The sequence below is a fragment of the Trichechus manatus genome, unplaced genomic scaffold (genome assembly GCF_000243295.1).
Source record: "Trichechus manatus latirostris isolate Lorelei unplaced genomic scaffold, TriManLat1.0 scaffold00022, whole genome shotgun sequence".
Lineage (NCBI taxonomy): Eukaryota > Metazoa > Chordata > Mammalia > Sirenia > Trichechidae > Trichechus > Trichechus manatus.
Window position 1 is genome coordinate 20986185 of NW_004443958.1, and position 20385 is coordinate 21006569.

Consider the following 20385-nt stretch of genomic DNA (forward strand, 5'->3'; position numbering starts at 1 on the left):
AGGCTAGAAACAAATGCCAGGTGACAGCAGGTCAAGGAGAGAAGAGAAGGGGTGGAAGCTGGGTTTTGGGTCATGTTCCTTCTTCCAAGGGTACACCAAAGGTGCTTTCTCAAAAGATACATTGAAGATCACCCATCTGTGTTAAAGAAAAAGGGCGTCTGGGTTTGTTGAGGTTCAGATTTTTTAAGATCTCCAACTTACATCAATAACGCATGGAGAATACGTTTTCCCAACTGGAGGATTTCCTGTTCTGGTTCTTCAAATAGAAAAAGAAAATAGAAGAGGACAGGAAGTTCCATCTCACTCGTAAGGCGGTGTTCTGAAAATCTTGATCACAAGACATGTAACTTCATAAAAGTGAGGCTAATCCAATTCCCTCTGGCATCTGGGAAGGGGTTCACCGTGATGTTTTAAAGCAGATTAGAAGCTGGTGATAAGGTAATATACACAGTCATGACATTGGCAACCAATTATAAAGCATAAGGGTAGATTTTTAGTAAATGGAGCAGTTGCTTTGCTGCCTCCATTCACACTAAGTAGGAAGGCTCCCACCAGGTTAAGATTTTGCAATCTGATTTGTGCAAACCAGCACAGTGTGATGGTCACAGAACTGCGTCACCAGGCACAGAGATCAAAGTGTGAGGCTGCCCCATGTGATGGGCCCACCACTCTCAGCGGAGGATGGAGAAGGATAATGCACAGGAAGAGAGGTTCCGCATGACACCAGTGAGGTGAGGCCTAAGCCATAACTCATGATTTCATAACCTGACAGAGATAGAGAAAGAGACCAACCACAAGCCTAATTAGTACCCAAGTGAATTTGTATCCAAAATGCAGAAAAACGTCATGTAATTGTTACAGCTGACATTAAGTGTACTGGTTGGTACAAGATAATTCAGACGCTGCTTGACAGAAGCAGAACTAAAAGCATGTGGATGCCTTTGCCACACAGAGAGACCTTTGTGATGACAGGTGTTATGGATTGAATTGTGTCCCCCAAAAACGTGTGTCAACTTGGCTTGGCCATGATTCCCAGTATTGTGTGGTTGTCTACCATTTTGTGATCTGATTTGATTTTCCTATGTGTTGTAAATCCTAATCTCTGCCTGTGGTTAATGAGGCAAGATTAGGTTATGTTAAAGAGGATTAGGGTTGGATGCAACACCCTAACTCAGGTCATAGCCCTGATCCAAGGTAAGGGGCGTTTCCCTGGGGTATGACCTGCATCACCTTTTATCTTACAAGAGATAAATGGAGAGAAAAGCAAGCAGAGAGAGACCTCACCAAGAAAGAAGTGCCAGGAGCAGAGTGCATCCTTTGAACCTGGCGTACCTGCGCTAAGAAGCTTCTAGACCAGGGGAAGATTGATGACAAGGACCTTCTGCCAGAGCCCACACAGACAGAAAGGCTTCCCCTGGAGCTGGTGCCCTGAATTCAGACTTCTAGCCTCCTAGATTATGAGAGAATAAACTTCTGTTTGTTAAGCCATCCACTTGCGGTATTTCTGTGGTAGCAGCACTGGATAAACAAGACAGCAGGATATCATTTTCTCATCAGGCACAGGGGGAAGTGTGGAGTAAACAAGCATGAACCAGGGGCCAGGAGATCAGGGTTTGGGTCTTGGGCCTGCCGCTAATTAGTGAGATTGCTCTGGCTGAGTTCTAAAACTCCACTGCTTTTAAGTCCACCTCTGTGAAATGTGGAAAACAAACCTCCCTTACCGACCTGACCGAGTTTAAGTGAGGCACCAAATACAGAGACTGCTTTGAGAAGTATAAAGCCCATCAGGCTTGACTTCTGTGGACCTTAATTACCGAGTGTGACGTTTGTGGATGTGCTCACTGGAGGCACGAGATACCTCCTCCTTGTGGGTTTCATCCCAATCCCTCCATGAAAAGGGCAGCCTCCCTCCTCAGTGGCCGGTGGCCGTCCCACGGAGCCCGGTCACAGAGGGGGGCAGTTCCATCTCCAGGAGCCCAGGCAGGTCTCCACCATTCAGCAGCAGGGACATTTTCACCCCCTTCACAGGCTCAGGCACTCCAACTTTAGAGGTCCACCCCACACCACATCACCCATACTACTATACTCACTTCACATATCGATTCACTCCTGCAAAAATAACTAAAAAGATTTTTATAATGTTGCTTTTTAAATTATTTAGTAACTCCAACATCACTCCAATAAAATATGATTTCTCAACAGCAATCAAGCTGAGCTTATAATGATAACAATAATAACAAGCAGAGCTCATAAAAGTAACAAAACAGAAACCACGCAAACTTTCACCTTCAATCGAATGACTAAATATACCATGTTAAGTTCACACGACAGAACACTATTTCATTCCATTAAGATCTCACAATGGAATACTATAGACAGCCAAGAAGGGAATACACCAGAGCTACATGGAAAACATTGATAGTCTTACCAACATCGTGTTGAGTAAAGAAGCGGAGTTCAAAACAAATAAACACAGGAAACAAAATAAGATCCAGTATGGTCAAATTGGTATGAAGTTCAAAGGCAAGCAATGTTTAATTACTTTGTTGAGGGGTATGTACATGGATAGAAAACTATAAAGAAAACAGGAAGGTGATTCCCAGAGAAGACAGAATAGTATCACCCCTGGGTAGAGAAGGCAGTGGGGTCAGGCAGGTCCCAGGAGAAGAGGTCTGATACTGGCAATGATCTATTTCTGGGTGGTGGCTACATGGCTGTTGTATAATCATTCATCGTACCACCTATTCATGTTACATGCCATCCTCTGGATGTACCTTCTACTGCACTAAGAAAGGTTAAAAAAATAAATAAATAATAAAAAGAAGTGAAGGAGAAAATAAATGAATGATTATGTCAGTAAATATGTGACGCATCCCCTCCTTACCAGGTGTTTCTGAGACTCACAGAGAACTGACAGAAAAGGCTTAGAATGATAACGTCACACCCAGCACCCAACCAAGCCGGCCATTGTTGCTGTTGATGACACTAACAACAAGAGCGGCACTTACGCCCAGGCATGCAAAGCGATTTTTAGGCGTCTCTTCTTTCATCCATGTGATGAAAATGTCATTGATACTAGCAGGGTGTTCTAATGCATCCGCCATAATCCAAAGCATCCAAAAAGCATACTGCAGCCGAAGTCTCTCTCTAAAGACCCGGTGATGGGCCTGGAGAAAACACGAGCTATAGCTCTGGCATTGCCAAACTTAAATCAAGTTACACAGGTGGTGAGACGTCTCGGATCCTGCAAGTGCCTCCCTGGGGCTCTAGCGGCAGGACACCTATGAGATTTAGGACGGCATTTCAGAGGCTGAGAAACCTCTGCAGGAAGATGGAGGTTTTTTCATTAGTGTCGGAGGTAGCCATCAATTCCCTAAAATGCAAGCTAGCACCAAGTCACCCTGAGATCTGTGCAACTGGGTGGGGGAGGGGGGGTGCTGAATTCTTGAGAACTCGTAATGTGGGCTCTTTGCCTCTCAGACTTGGCTCAGTTACATCTGAGACACACGAGGCAATTTCCTCTCCTCAGAGCCTTGTTGGAAGGAAAAGATGCAGTGACGGCTTCTTCAGACAATAATAACAAGCAGAGCTCATAAAAGTAACAAAACAGAAACCACGCAAACTTTCACCTTCAATCGAATGACTAAATATACCATGTTAAGTTCACACGACAGAACACTATTTCATTCCATTAAGATCTCACAATGGAATACTATAGACAGCCAAGAAGGGAATACACCAGAGCTACATGGAAAACATTGATAGTCTTACCAACATCGTGTTGAGTAAAGAAGCGGAGTTCAAAACAAATAAACACAGGAAACAAAATAAGATCCAGTATGGTCAAATTTGCAGTGGAGAGCTCTGTGGCCACAAGACATTCCCTGTTAACCTCCGAGTGGCCAAAGTTCCTGGAGTCAGAGACCTGAAATCAAATCGGGGTTCTATCACTCGATGGCTTTGCAACTTCGGGCGAGTTTCCTCAGTGGATGGCAAGGCTTAGTGACGATGTAAATCAAGCAGCTGCGTGGAGATGCACATTAAATCATCATCACGGACTGCTGAGACAGGAACTCAGTGCAAATGGCATCCTCTGAAGGAAAAGAAACAATGGTATCCCTTCTCCCTGAAAAACTTGCATTTGGAATCTGAGAATGTTCATGTTTACATTTGCAGGCAGCAACGGAGGACGCCCAGATGAGGGAAACCAAACCAAACCCGTTGCCATCCAGTCTATTCCAGCTCACAGCAACCCTACAGGACAGAGCAGAACTGCCCCCAAGGAGCAGCTGGTGGATTTGAACTGCCAAACTTTTGGTTAGCAGCCTGAGCTCTGAACCACTGGGCCACCGGGGCTCCCCACATGAAGGAGGAGACACATAATTCACTGGTAATAACAACAGTTCTCACCGAGTCTCTACTACAAGCCTCACGACCACAACCTTCTGTGGAGATAGCAATACTCTCATTTCCCAGATGGGTTTGCTGAGGCCCTGGGAAGTCAAGTGGCTTGCTGAAAGTCATACAGTTAGCAAACCAGTCAATCCAGGATTTGGATCAGGTCTGTCTGACCCCGCAGCCCATGCTCCACTCTCCTTGACCACTGGGGCTGCTGACCACCAAGCCCCACTGCAAATGGGCAACAATCTCTCCTGCTGATGGTTGTCGTTGTTGATTGCCATTAAGTCAATTCTGACACCTGGCAGCCTCATGTGTGCAGAGTAGAACTGCTCCATAGGGTTTTGAAGCCTGTGACCTTTCAGAAGCAGAGTGACAGTCCTTTCTTCGGAGTCACCTCTGTGTGAGTTTGAACTGCCAACCTCTCGGCTAGTAGTCGAGCGCTTAGCCGTTTGCACTACCAGGGCCTCTGATGGGTTAGATGGACTATTTCTCCAACTTCTCCTACTGTAATTTATTTTCACTTTAGCAAACTGCATTTTGTTTCAAATCACAGAATCAGCAAGATGGTACTGTTTTTATAATAGTATTTCCAGCACATAAATTTCTGGTAGCTCAAACTTCTCCCCATTTTTTCCCTTCCCTCCCTTATTCCTGCCTCGCCTTGTCCAGTGGCCCCAGGTGGACCACCCACAGAACTACCTGCTACCTACCAAAACCAAACCCAAACCCACTGCTGTTGAGTACATTGCAACTCACAGCAACCCTGTAGGACAAACCTCCATAGGGTTTCCAAGGCTGTAAATCTTTACGGAGGCAGACTGCCACATCTTTCTCCCACGGAGTGGTTGGTGGGTTTGAACTGCTGATCTTTCAGTTAGCAGCTGAGCACTTAACCACTGCGCCACCAGGGTTCCTTGCTACCTACTGGCCCCCTCCAAATACTGCAGGTCAGACAGAGGTAGCAATGCTGCAGTACTGAAGATCAGCCATGACTGCATTTCCATAGATTTCCAAAGACGCACCACAAACAGATTATGTACAGTCCCTTTTACAGGAATCTCCACTATGAGAATCTTGAACGTAATACGATAATGAAGCAAGGCTGACTGCACCCCGGCGTAAGAAAACATGCACTCGCAGATACCAAGTCTGCTCTTTGCTAAGAGAACAGCTCCTGATGGCTGGGCTGAGCCTTTTCTGGTGATTCCCCCTGCACCCACCCAGCTGACTCACCGCAGCTGGTCAATAACTTATGGGAAATTCAAAGAATCATGTGAACCTTGGGTCCACAGCTCGGTTACCCTGGGACAGAGCACCTCACTTCCAAAGCACTAACACACGTTTTACCGCATCTTCACCTCACTACACCTCTCACTTGCGGCAGTGGTGGTTCAGTGGTAGAATTCTCACCTTCCATGCAGGAGACTCAAGCTCAATTCCCAGCCATTGCACCTCTGTCAGTGGAGGTTTCTGTGTTGCCAACATGCTTCTAAAGTAAGAGGGACTCGGAAGAAAGGACTGGTGATCTGCTTACAAAAATCAGCCAACGAAAGAAACCCTGTGGATCACAATGATTCAATCGACAACCAATCACGGGGATGGTGCAAACTGGACAGCGTTTTGCTGCTTTGTGCCTGGACTCTTTAAATGCTTCATTTAATGGTCACCATGAGTCAGGGCCAACTCAACAGCAGCTAACAGCAACACAATACACTCCTTGCTACCACAAGGGAAGGGAAGCACTGAGAGGCAAAGCAACTTACCCAGCCATTTGATGGCCGAGGGAAGACCAACCAGGGGTTCAGTAATGGAAGGTCTGTTGAATTCCATGCCCCATGACTGACAGGGCCTAAAGAGAGCCAGGGTCCCACCTCTATCCACCCAGAAGTCTTCCATCATGAATCTATTTCACTGAAGTTCAACAGAATCCATTCATTTACTGATTAGCTCAGTCAACAAATGTATGCCGAGTGTCGTCTAGGTGCTGAGAATAGAACAAAAACTACAACAAAGCCCCGACAGAACTTACACTCTAGCACCACAGACAAGTAATTATATAATTCCTTAGATGCCATTGAGCACTATGGAAAAAGTAAAGGTGGGGTGGGGGGAGCGTTTCAGGGGAAGGAGGGAGGAAGCTGACTCTTCTGTCTTGGGGAGGGGGCAGGGAGGCCTTTCTGGTTAGGTGGTATGTGACCGAGAGCTGAAGGAGGGGAGAGAAAGCCTCCAGGGAGGAGGCTGCTGCATCAGAGCACAGGGTGCCGGGGGAGAGTGTGGGGACTGGGGGCTCGGGGGACCCAGGGGCCAGGTGGAGCAGCTCTTGAACTATTTGTATGATTTGGGCTTTGACTCTGAATGTGATCAGAAGTCACTGAAGAAACAGACATATAGGCCTACCCCGTTTCAGCGCGCTTTGCTTTATTGCACTTCACAGATATTGCGTTTTTCACAAATTGAAGGTTTGTGGCAACCTTGTGACGATCAAGTCTATTGTTGACATTTTTCCAACAGCACGTGCTCCCTTCATGTCTCTGTGTCACATTTTCGTAATTCTCACAATATTTCAAACTTTTTCATTATTATTATATTTGTTACATTGATCTGTGATCAGTGATCTTTGACACTACTATTGTAATTGTTTTGGGGTGCCATGAACCATGCCCGTATAAGACGGTGAACTTAAATGTGTGTGTTCTGACTGCTCCACTGATAAGTCATTCCCCATCTCTCTCACTCTCCTTGGGCCTCCCTATTCCCTGAGACACGACAATATTGAAATTAGGTCAATTAATAACCCTACAGTGGCCTCTAAGTGTTCAAGTGAAAGGAAGAGTCGCACGTCTCTCACTTTAAATCAGAAGTTAGAAATGATTAAACTTAGTGAGGAAGGCATGTCAAAAGCCAAGATAGGCCGAAAGCTAGGCCTTTTGTGCTAAACTGTTAGCCAAGCTGTGAACACAAAGAAAAAGTTCTTGAAGGAAATTAAAAGTGCTGCTCCAATGAACGCACGAATGATAAAAAAGCAGAACAGCCTTATTGCTGATAGGGAGAAAGTTGTAGTGGTATGGACAAAAGATGAAACCAGCCACAATAGTCCCTTAAGCCAAAACCTAATCCACAGAAAGGCCCTCACTCTCTTCCATTCTATGAAGGCCGAGACAGGTGAGGAAGCTGCAGAAGAAAAGTCTGAAGTTAGCATGGGTTGGTTCATGAGATTTAAGGAAAGACGTCTCCGTAATGTAAAAGTGCAAGGCGAAGAAGCAAGGGCTGATGCAGAAGCTGCAGCAAGCTATCCAGAAGATCCAGCTAAGATAATCGAACAGCCTTATACTGGAAGAAGATGCCATCTAGGACTTTCATAGCTAGAGAGGAGACATCAATGCCTGGCTTCAAAGCTTCAAAGGACAGGCTGACTCTCTTGTTAGGGGCTAATGCAGCTGGTGACTTTAAGTTGAAGCCCATGCTCATTTACCATTCTGAAACAGGCCCTTCAGAATTATGCTAAATCTACTCTACCTGTGCTCTATAAATGGAAAACAAAGCTTGGATGACAACACATCTGTTTACAACATGGTTTACTGAATATTTTAAGCCCACTATTGAGACCTACTGCTCAGAAAAAAAGATTCCTTTCAAAATAATTTTGCTCACTGACAATGCACCTGGTCACCCAAGAACTCTTACGGAGATGTACAGGGAGATTAATGTTGTTTTCATGCCTGCTAACACAACACCCATTCTGCAGGCCATGGATCAAGGAGTAATATCAACTTTCAAGTCTTAATATTTAAGAAATACATTTTGTAAGGTTATAGCTGCCATAGATAGTGATTCCTCTGATGGATCTGGGCAAAGTAAAATGAAAACTTTCTAGAAAGGATTCACTATTCCAGATCCATTAAGAACATTCATGATTCATGGCAGGAGGTCAAAATAACCAACCTTAACAGCAATTTGGAAGAAGTTGATTACAACCCTCATGGATGACTTTGAGGGGGGTTCAAGACTTATTGTAGGAAGTAACTGCAGATGTGGAAGAAATAGCAAGAGAAGTGGAGCGTGAAGATGTGACTGAATTGCTGCAATCTCATGAAAAAACTTTAAGAGATGATCTCGGGGAACATTTAGCTCAACTGGCATAACACAGATTATAAAGACAATGTTCTATATTCTACTTTGGTGAGTAGTGTCTGGAGTCTTAAAAGCCTGTGAGTAGCCATCTAAGATACTCCACTGGTCTCATCCCTTTGGGAGCAAGGGAGAATGAAGAGAACAGGATACAAGGAAAAGATTAGTCTGAAGGACTAATGGACCACAGCTACCAAGGCCTCCACTGGACTGAGTCCACTACAGCTAGATGGTGCCCGGCTACCACCACTGACTGTTCTGACCAGGATCACAACGGAGGGTTCTGGACAGAGCTGGAGAAGGATGTAGAACAAAATTCTAACTCACAAAAAAAAAGACCAGATTTACTGGCCTAAAGGAGATGGGAGAAACCCCAAGAGTATGGCCCCCAGACACCCTTTTAGCTCAGTGGTGAAGTCATCTCCGAGGTTCACCGTTCAGCCTGGGAGTGGACAGCTCCATAAAACCAAATGGGACTAATGAGGTACAGCAGTCCAGGGACAAGGGCCAGAAGGCAGAAGGGGACAAGGAAGCTGGTGATAGGGAACCCAAGGTTGAGTAAGGATAGTGCTGATGTGTTGTGAGGTTGTTAACTATTGTCATAGGGCAACATGTGTACTAACTGTTAAATGAGAAACTATTTTGTTCTGTATGCCTTCATCTAAAGTGAGAACAGCAGCACAATTGGAACAGCGTAGTCAATGTCACTGAACTGTGCATGTAGAAATTTTTGAAATGGTGTATCTTTGGCTATGTATATTTTCACCAAAAAAAAAAAGGTCAAGAAGGGAGAGGGTTGACATGTTGTGGGGTTGTTAACCAATGTCATAAAACAATATGTGTACCAATGTTAATTAGAAACTATTCTGTAAGCCTTCACCTGAAGTACAATAAAAAAAAGAAAATAATGGAAAAAAAAAACTTTAACAGATGAGGAGTTGCTTCTTAGGGATGAGTAAATACAGTGGTTTCTTGAGATGGACTCTACTCCTGGTGAAGATGATGTGAACATGGTTGAAATGACAACAAAGGATTTAGAATATTATGTAAACACTTAGTTGACAGAGTAGTGGCGGGTTTGAGAGGACTGACTCCAATTTTGAAAAAAGTTCTACTGTTGGTAAAATGCTATCAACCAACATCATATGCTACAGAGAAAACTTTATGAAAGGAAGAGTCAATCGATGCCGCAAACTTCAGTGTCAGCTCCAGGGGAAGGCTTTCTCTCTCTGTCGGCTCTGGAGGAAGGTCTTTCTCATCAATCTTCTCCTGGACTAGGAGCTTCTCTGCGCAGGAACCCCGGGTCCAAAGGACTTGCTCTGCTCCCAGCACTGCCTTCTTGGTGGTCTGAGGTCCCCTGGTCTCTCTGCTCCTTTCTCTCTTTTATATCTCAAAAGAGATTGGCCCAAGACACAATCCAATCTTGCAGATTGAGTCCTGCCTCATTAACATAACTGCTGCCTATTCTACCTCTTAACATCACAGAGGTAGGATTTACAACACATAGAAAAATCATATCAGATGACAAAATGGTGGACAATCACACAATATTGGGAATCATGGCCTAGCCAAATTGATACACATATTTTTGGGGGACACAATTCAATCTATGACAGTATCCCATCCAATCTATATCTACTAATATCCTATGGAACTAATTTTGCAGGGAACACACTTTGGAAAACTGCCTTACACAGCCCTCCAATGGGAATCTCTCTTGTCTCCCCCAGGTGGCCTGTGTGCTTCCTGAAGGCTGGGGCTACGTCTTACACTCCTGTTGGGTTGCCCTCTGAACCCAATGTAGCACCAGTTACTAGACACACAAAACACAACATGCAAAAATAAAAGCCCTTATGGGTTGACAGCTGGGTTAACCTTGTTACTCAATGTTAAATGCACCCATGAGAAACTCCTTTTCCACTCAAGAGAAACTTCATCACACTGAATCTCTGGACCCCCAAGCCCCATTACCCACACAGGGTCACCCAGCAAAGTTCCTGACCCTTTGGGAATGTTCTGCACAATGACAAGGACTGACAGACTGAGGGTTTCACAGCTGTACAGAGTGTACCCCCAGAGGCCTCTCTCTCAATGCTTGAGAGTCAGCTCAGCAGAGCCAAATGCAGGCTCCCCTACCTGCAGCAAGAGAAAAACGTCAGGTGAATTGTAAGACATAACTAAGAATTTCAAGTGGTCCCTTGACCATCTTTGAGCCTTGCAGGGCCCCAAAGGCCTAACCGTGCACTCCCCTGCTCTCACCAGATATGCTCCCCACCCAGTGAGAAAGACTCCCCACCCACGAGTTTCCCTGTCAGCTAGACCAGCTGCCTTCCATCAGGTCCTCAGCCTAACAGGTTGCAGTTCCTTGCCAGCCCATGGAATTATTCAAACAAGCCAATCACATCTTCCTGCAAGAACCAGGGTTACCCCACCCTCTTGTTACTACAAAGCCTGCCTCCCCCAGCACCTGCTGGTTTACTCTGCTCCCAAGTGCAACAATCCCCACGTGGCCCTGCCTGGCATTCGGTGTCCTCCTTCCCCCACTGTCAGTGTATGTGACTAATAAACTGCTTCTAGTCTCATCTGCTCAGCATTGGGTCTCATGCGACTTTGGTCAAGAGATCCCTCCTTCAACAATGGGGTGAATAGGAGGTGATCATAAGAGCGGGTCAACCACCAAAGAATGCACTGCACTCCTAGACTGGGAAGTAAACCCCGTAAAAGAGAAAAATATACATATTCATAAGAAAAAGCACAAAGATTGGAAATTATTAAGACAGATGGTAATGCTTATATCTGTATCTGGATACTGCCTGTCTCACCTCCACCTCTAGCCTGAGCTCAGTGGTACATATGAACTACACACTCATAGAGCAGTGTGGGAGGCTGGTAAACTGCCCCCCAAGCTGCCATATACACAAATAACCTATGATGCACAGTCACAGGGGATGGAGAAGGAGGAAAGAAAACAGAGGCAGAAGCAAGGAGATACAAAGAAACATACAACAAAAAGGAAAAGCCCACATAACAAAGAGCGCAAGGAGCCCTGGTGGAGCAATGGTTAAGCCCTCGGCTGCTAACAGCAGTTCAAACCTACCAACCGATCCGTGGGAGAAAGATGTGGCAATCTGCTTCTGTAAAGATTACAGTCTTGGAAACCCTATGGGGCAGTTCTATTCCGGCCTACAGGGTCGCTATGAGCCGAAACTGACTCGACAGCAAAGGGTACCGAGTGGCACCAGGAGGGAATCACACTTTCACAGACTCACTTTCTCAACATTTCGCCTTTAAAGATGTTTTTACTAAAGACTTCCGATGCAATGCTGGGTGCTTTCAGGCTATCATCATGCATGTCATTCCCTTCTCCTTGTCCCACTGGCCATGCACAATGCAGCCAGGTTATTTCCACCACGGGGCTCCTGCATGGTATAAACAGTTAACACGCTTGCCTGCTAACTGAAAAGTTGGTGGTTTGAGTCCACCTAGAGGCACCTCGGAAGAAAGGTCTGGTGATCTACTTCTGAAAAAAGCAGCCATTGAAAACTCCCCGGAGCACATTTCTACTCTGACGCACATGGGGTCACCACGAGTTGGAGTTGACTTGACAGCAGCTGGTTCTGACGTATGCAAACTGTGCCTGTCATCTCAGCCTTCCTGGAAGCCAGACACTTTGTACCACCCACACCCGGAGAGAACACCCACCCACTCCCTGGCTTGTGACTTTTTATTTATTTATTTTTGCTTAACTCCTCAGGATTTATAAACAGGAGAACACAGGGCTGGGCTGCATTCTGGGTCAGCCACAACAGGGACAACACCAAGCCTGGCGGGGAGAGGGGAAGACACAGACAGAAAAAAGCCAGGTCTTTCCTATCTTTTAGCAAGCACAAATTAAGCAATTAAAATAAGACCAGAGACAAATTAAGCAATTTACAAGAATAAATGTTTTGAGACCAGGGGTGCCACAAGTTCAAAACTGGCTTGCGCTGAGGCAATTATCTCATCACAATAAATAACAGTAAATCAATCCGCACTAATTGCTTTTTGTGCAAGAGCTTAGAGGATTCTTTAGCCATTCTCCAATTATTGATCTTTTTTGTAATCGCTTGTGCTGTCAAAAATTCAGTATTTCCAGAGAACATACTGCACGCTATTAGACAGACAGGATTTTAATTTAGCATAAAGCAATCCAATTTCGTTTTTTTCTTTCCAGATGTGCTCAGAAATCTGTAACACAATGAAGCAGAAGATGGCACTAAGAGGCTTTCAGCAAAGACGATTTCAGTTCAAACAATTTAATAAACGGCCTTTCCCGGGCTCTCCCCCACCCCGCCCTCCCCTTCTCCCCGCACGCATACAAGTCCCTGTAACCTTAGACTCTCCATTATCGGGCAGATTCAACACTGAAAAGCAAAGCCAACAACACCAGCAGAAGCCCTACCCTTCGCTTTGTACCCTCTTTGTCCCCTCGTTCAGTAATTCCCACTGAACTTGGAGAATGCTCTGCCTGCTAAGTTTACATTCAGTCAGCATTTTGCTTAAAGATTTTGCTTGAGTTTTGATAGCTAAACATATAACTTCAGGCTTACATAATCAAGGCAGGAAGGGGGAAAAAAACCACAAAGCCCAAAACCCATTGCCATCGAATCAATGCCAACTTACAGCAACCCTATAGGACAGAGATAGAACTGCCCCACAGGGTTTCCTAGGCTATAATCTTTATGGGAACAGACTGCCACATCTTTCTCCCACGGAGTGGCTGGTGGGTTCGAACCACCAAGCAGGGTACAAAATGTCCCTCTGCTTTGCATGAAAAAACGCAGACTACTGGATAGAGAACAGCTTTGTCCACAAAGAGACATGGATCAAAATGCCAGCTCCCCCACTTATTAATTGTGCTACTCTTCAGCATGCTACTTAACTGGCCTCTGGGCCTCAGCTTCCTCATCTGTAAAATGTGTCTATTAATGCCTACCTCACGGGGTTTTGTGACGGCTAAATAAGGTAATGCAAGTAGCACACCTGCTGTAGGGCCTAGCAGGTAGCTATTATAAAAGGGACTAGCTTACTTGTCTTCTTTATTCTGATTCTAGATAACTGACTCAACATTCATCCTTGTGGTAGAATCTTCTGATGGAAAGAGGAATCCATCTTCTCGGTAACAGAAGTTGTAGGATAAATGAAAGCGTACTGCCATAAGCGATGCCGCATGACTGAGCATTCTGAGGGGCACTGACAATCTCAGACTGAGTATTAAGTTAACCTGTTTACAGATGTGTAGCTTCCAAACGATCCTGTTTATTCAACATCATCTCCTCACTCTCACTCCCTTGCTAAGTTTAGAGTAAAAACTCAGACTAAATTACTTACACAGCCGCCTTTTTGGCTGACCTCACCAGCTATGGATTGAATTGTGTCCCCCAAAGCTTTATGGGAAAGTCCTAACCTCTGTACCTACAAATATGACCCTTTTGCTATGTTAATAAGGTCATACCAGAACAGGGTGAGTCCTAAACCTAATCACTTCTGAGTGGTGTCTCATAAAAAGAGCAGAATAGACACACGCAGCAGGAAGACAGATGTCACGTGAAGATATATCTACAAGCAGCCAAGGAATACCACGGAATACCAAGAAATGCCCGGGGCTATACACACGGGAAGAGACAAGATCTTCCCCCAGAGCGCGCAGACAGAGAGAGAGAGAGACAGCCTAACCCTACCGACGCCCTGAATTTGGACTCCTGGCCTCCAGAACTGTAAGAAAAATAAGTTTCTGTTCCTTAAAGTCACTCACTTGTGGTATTTCTGTTACAGCAGCACTAGGACACTGAGACATCGCCTCACATCATTTGTTCAGTGTAGCACCTAAGCCCCTCATGCATTCTGTGTGCTCAAACGCCTGGTGTCTTCTGTGCACATATCCAATTTCAGCTTCACATGGGCACATTATGAAGGCCTTCGAGACTCATTTCATTACCAAGAATGCAGGAGAGATTGCACTAATGTCCTTCAATTTGTGGGTATCACTCAACCAGAGAATCTTTTTTTTTTTTCATACTGCGCTTTAAGTGAAAGTTTACAGTTCAAGTTAGTTTCTCATATAAAAATTTATACACACATTGTTATGTGACCCTAGTTGCTCTCCCTATAATGTGACAGCACACTCCTTCCAGATTTCCCGTGTCCATATAACCAGCTCCTGACCCTCTCTGCCTTCTCATCTCACCTCCGGAGAGGAGCTGCCCATTTAGTCTCATGTATCTACCTAAGCTAAGAAGCACACTCTTTACAAGTATCATTTTATGTCCCATAGTCCAGTCTAATCTTTGTCTGAAGAGCTGGCTTCGGGAATGTCAACCAGAGAACTTTGAATCTATAGGTTTCACATGCTACGGTAAGATTCAGCCAACTAAAATATGATTCTAAAATAACGACAGAGCTGGGATAATTAGTTAGTTGGTCTTCTGGGTTCCCACAGAGCTTTGCACGTAACTTTCCGGTGGCACTTCACGTATCTCGCTGTCCTTTTTTACGCACATACCACTCTCCCCCGACTTCTGAGCCTAACCCCTTGCCCCTTGTATAGAACCTGGCGCACAGCAGGTACACAGAAAAGGTGTGCTAAATGTATGTGCTTTCCATCAAAATGTCAGGCGACATTTTAGTACTTTATTTGTACTTGGGTTGTCTCTTAAATTTCTAAATGTTAAATTATGGTGTCATGTACTCCACACAGATTTCGGAAATGTTCATCCGTCAATGATAATGACACCGATGACTGAAATCTTCCTTATTGCTCCCTAAGTTTTGTGAAAATAATTTAGTCATGCAAATTTTAAATTGACAACAGGCAATAGGTTTCTTCAGGGCTCATGCAACAAATTTTTGAGGATTGAATTTCTTTTAAATACATATTGAATATAAATAGTATTTCAAGGTGATGGTTTGACCCATTTCACTATTGAAAGAACAACTCAGCTACAAATAACAGATTTAGGGCCACAGGAGAGAAGGCCAGCCCTCACCTTCTGAAAGCCAGGGGCAGAGGAATGATCACAGCTATTCAGCCACCAGCCGAGGGGGCAACCCTGCTTCAGAAATGAAGAATTCGAAAGCAAGAAAAAGTCACACTGAGTAGTTTCCAAAAGGCTGAATTTTTTTATTGTTTATTTTTTTGCAGACTTGCCCTTTCACACCCCAAATTCTTGACCTGCTCCCAGAAGTCAGGGACCTCCTGGTGTACTTGGAGCCTGTCTTACTTCTCTAGAGCTGCTATAACAGAAATACCACAAGCAGGTGGCTTTAACAAACAGAAATGTATTTTCTCACAGTTTAGGAGGCTAGAGTCCAAATTCAGGGCTCTGACTCGAGGGGAAGGCTCTCTCTCTCTGTTGGCACTGGGAAAAGGTCCTTGTCTCTTTGAGCTGCTGCTCCTGGGTGATCGTCACATGGTTTGGCATCTCTCTTCCCCTATCTTCCTTTGCTTGCTTCCTTGCTTCATCTGCTCCTTTTATATCTCAAAAAAGACTGACTCAAGACACAAACTACAGTAATATTGCCTCATTAACATAACAAAGAAAACTCATTCTGAAATGGGGCTGTAACCACAGGTATAAACCAAAAAACCAAACCCACTGTCTGTAGAGTCGATTCTGACTCATAGTGACCCTATAGGACAGAGTAGAACTGCCCCATAGGGTTTCCAAGGCTGTAAACAGGAATTAGGATTTATAACACATATTTTGAGGAGACACAATTCAATCTATAACAGAGCCTTACAAAGAAAGACTGAGTGCAAACTCCTTCCAGCATTGGTGCCTGGTGGCATGTCTTAGTGCGATGCAAAAAACGGGTGGGAAGCAGTGATAAAGAGAGAACCGTGTGGGGAAGGCAGGGCTAGGCCCTGTTACAGGGAAGCCAGGCCTTTTGGAAGCACAGGCAACAGATCCAGCAGGGAAGGCAGTGCGTGCAGGAGGGACAGTCACTGTGGCCAGAGGAGGAGAATTTATCATGAACCCCGTATAGAAGAGGAACCGTGACAGGTCCTCTGTGGTAAATGACATACGTATGTGGTCAGGCATGTTTTAAAAGAATGTACCAAATCATTGGAGCCCTGGTGGTGCAGTGGTTAAGAGCTACGGCGAGTTACAGCTGTTAACCAAAAGGTCGGCAGTTTGAATCCACCAGCCGCTCCCTGGAAGGTCTATGGGGCAGTTCTACTCTGTCCTCTAGGGTTGATATGAGTTGGAATCGACTCGACTCGATGGCAACAGGTTTGGTTTTTTTCGGTTTTACCAAATCAGCGGAACTGGGTGAGGATGACCCAGTGAGCAAACACAACACAGCAAACACAGGCCAAGAATCCTACAACAAACGCATAATAAAGAGGAAGAGACTCTACAGTTTTGATAACCTTGAGACAAAACGAGAAAGGAAGAAACTGAGATGGAGTTGGCACCAAACTAATATTTAAGAACTATGTGCTAAGCTTTCTTCTAAGCACTTCCTTAAGACTCACAAGTCCCCAGGAGGGAGCCACTGCCTTTGTCCCCAGGCTACTGATAGGTTTCCGAGGTTAGGTGACTTGCCCAAGGCCTCACAGGTAGTAACAGCAAGGCTCCATTCTAAGATAGTCCGACTCTAAAGCCAAGATGTACAACTTTAAAAAAGGAAGGGCTGGTGCCAAACAGAATCTCAATGGAATTCCAAAATGCAATTTTTCATTATCTTGATAGCATGATGTCAGGGATGAGAAACATGGTTACATTCTGCTTTGACATTGGGTGGTTTCCAAAATAGCATTTTTTATGTAGTTTTGCTGCTTTTTACTTAAATTTATTGAACAGATAAAACATTCAATTCACATGGTTCAAAAGTTATACACAGGGAAAAGTCTCTCTCCCAACCCTGTGCTCCCACAAACCCAGCTCCAGCCCTCATCTGCCCCTAACAGGTAATGCTTCCTGGTTTATTTCGTATGTATTCTTCCAGGGGCTTTAAAGCAAACATAAGTATATACAGATATATCTTTCCCCTTTTTTATCCCAATAGCAGCATACTATGGCGCCCTGGTGGCACGGTGGTTAAGAGCTCACTGCTAACCAAAAGGTCAGCAGTTCAAACCCACCAGCTGCTCCTTGGAACCCCTGTGGGGCAGTTCTACTCTAACCTATAGGGTTGCTATGAGTCGGAATCGACTTGATGGCAACAGATTTTGGCAGCATAGTATACTCTGTTCTAAATCTTGCTTTTTGCACTGCATACTCTATCTTACACAGCTTTCCACAGAAGTTAAGCAGACAGCTTCCTAAATCTTTTATAGCTACACAGCATCTGTTGTGTGGATGCACTGTCACATATTCAATCCCTACCCTATTCATGGCGTCCCTGGGTGGTGCAAAGGGTTAACACACTTAGCTGTTAACTGAAAGGCTGGAGGTTCGAGTTCACCCAGAACCTCCTCGGAAGAAAGTCCTGGTGATCTGCTTCTGAAAACTCAGCCACTGAAAACCCTATGGAGCACAGTTCTACTCTGACCCACACGGAGTCGCCATGAGTCAGAGTCAACTCCACAGTAACTGATTCACCCTACTCATGGATGTTTCCATCATTTCCAACGAATAACCCTGAATAGTCATCATTTCACACATCCGCACATGTTTGTAGCATAAACTCTAACAAGTGGCATTGCTGAGTCAACACAAATATGCATTTGCAATTTTGAGAGATTCTGCCAAACTACCCTCCATGTGGGCTGCAGCCATTAACATCCCCACCAGCAACGCACAGGAATGGATGTTTTCTGACAGCCTCACCAACGGAGCAGCCTCAAACGTTTGAATATTTACTAATCTGATAAAGGAAAACTGGTATCTCAGCATGGTTTTACTTGATTCTCTTCTATTATCAATGAGGGTGGGCATCTTAGTATATATACACCCCAGAGCCATTCCCCTCTCTGTGACCTGTTCTGTTTATATCCTTTCCCTGTATTTCAAATGGGCTGTTGGCAGCAGTTTATTTTTAATATAAGATAATCATTCATACAAATAAGATAAATATTAAAATGCATGAAAAGGAAAATAATTCTAGCTGTTTGAACTTTTTTTTTCCTTGGATTTTTAAAAAATACTATCTTGAAGTGCCATTCTCAGTTTTCCGTATCTAACAAGTACACAAAGACAGAAGAATCCAGGGTAGTTTACTAGAACGAATGGGTGAATCAAGCGAGCAAGCAATCTGGGGAGCAAATCAGAACAGCCAAAAGCAGCTAAAATGGTACATCTGCGGGACCATTTTGCAAGGGGTTCTGATGCAAGCCCCGACTTGCCTTTCCTCTGACACTCTAACACATTCTCTCTCTCTTCAGCACCTCCCACTTCAACCTCAATGCCTCCAATGACAAAAGGGAGAAGAGAACAGCTGCTCTTTTCAGAATCAGTCATTACAATCTGATTTCACAGGATGTGTAAATCCCAGGGAGTCCCTGGGTGGTGCACACAGTCAGCATGCTCAGCAGTTAACTGAAAGGCTGGCAGTTCAAGTCCACCTAGAGGCACCTTGGAAGAAAGCCCTGGTGATCTACTTCTGAAAAGTCAGCCATTGAATAATCTATGGAGCACAGTCAGCGTCAACTCAACAGCAACTGGCAGTGATGAATCCCAGCGAATATGAACATGTAACTCTCAAACGATGTGTGTGATGATTTACGTAAGGCTAGCAAAAGAAGTTCCTTCTTTAAATGAGTGTCCCTTTTAAGTGGAAAGATAAACTTTACTTAAAAAGAAAGTCACCTTTGATTCATGGGCCAGGAGATGGACGCTGAATCCACCAGCCCTGCTGTTCTTCTGAGTAATGATTCTGCTATCACAACCTGTAACTGAGAACACTTCTATAACAGAGTTATGGGTCAGAGCGAGTCTCAAGGAGAGAGAAAAATCTACAGGGTGATTCCTGCTTATCGATCACATTGCCTTACATAACAGCGCGCAGGCTTATTTATTTGCAAGGAAGCAAAGAGTTGAACAGCTAGCTGACTGAAGGAGCAAGTGTGTTTGTGCTTAGAGACTCCTGGCTCAGCAGAGCCTTCTCTTGTCCAACCACCTTCTCTGCCACTTCTTTAAGGTGGACAGTGTCGGCTCCACCCCAGGAATGCATTTGAATTGCAGCTGCAAGAGCACCTAACATTGTTACTATCTGTGAATTCTCAGTGGAGTATTGAGCTTCACCTGGGATGCTACAGTCCTTTAGGCATTAGGATGGCATGGGAATGCTTTCAGCATGAAGATGTCCATGACAGAGTTATTTATAACAGCAAAACCTGGGAAAGACTGAGGCACCTAATGACGAAGGGAATGGTTAATTAACTATGCTACAGTCATCCTTCAGCAGTCATTAAAAAAAGTTTATAAGGACATTTTTGTGGAGTGGGAAAATGCCAATGAAATGATAATAAATGAAAAGAGCAAGATTTGTGATTGCATCTAGACTCGCCGGCACTGCCTTTGCCTGGGAGGTTATTCTGTCTAACTCTGAAGGAAAATATTCTTAGCCAACCACCTGGCCACTCTCCTAAGCCACATTCTCCAATAGAGCTTTGTCAGCAAACAAGCTGACACTTTCAATCTCCATCCAAAAAGTCTGCATTCCCAGTATGACATCAGCTAGGTAAAAATAATAATAATATCGTATCAAAACATTCTCCAAGGAAAGGGATCAAAAAGCACTCCGCAAATCTTAGAGTGAACACACACTACTTTTATTTTAAAAATAAACATATAAATAAATAAAACCATGTAATATTAAAAAGCAGTACAGGAGTTTGTCCTTATTACAGTGTTTCCTGACACAAATATA

The 20385-nt window shown here is 44.5% G+C and overlaps 1 protein-coding gene across 1 annotated transcript in view; it reads right to left on the reverse strand.

Moving 5' to 3' along the window:
- The window catches only part of ZFAT (zinc finger and AT-hook domain containing), a 221731-nt gene that overhangs the window by 58776 nt on the left and 142570 nt on the right, over positions 1 to 20385 (reverse strand). The window lies entirely within an intron of this gene.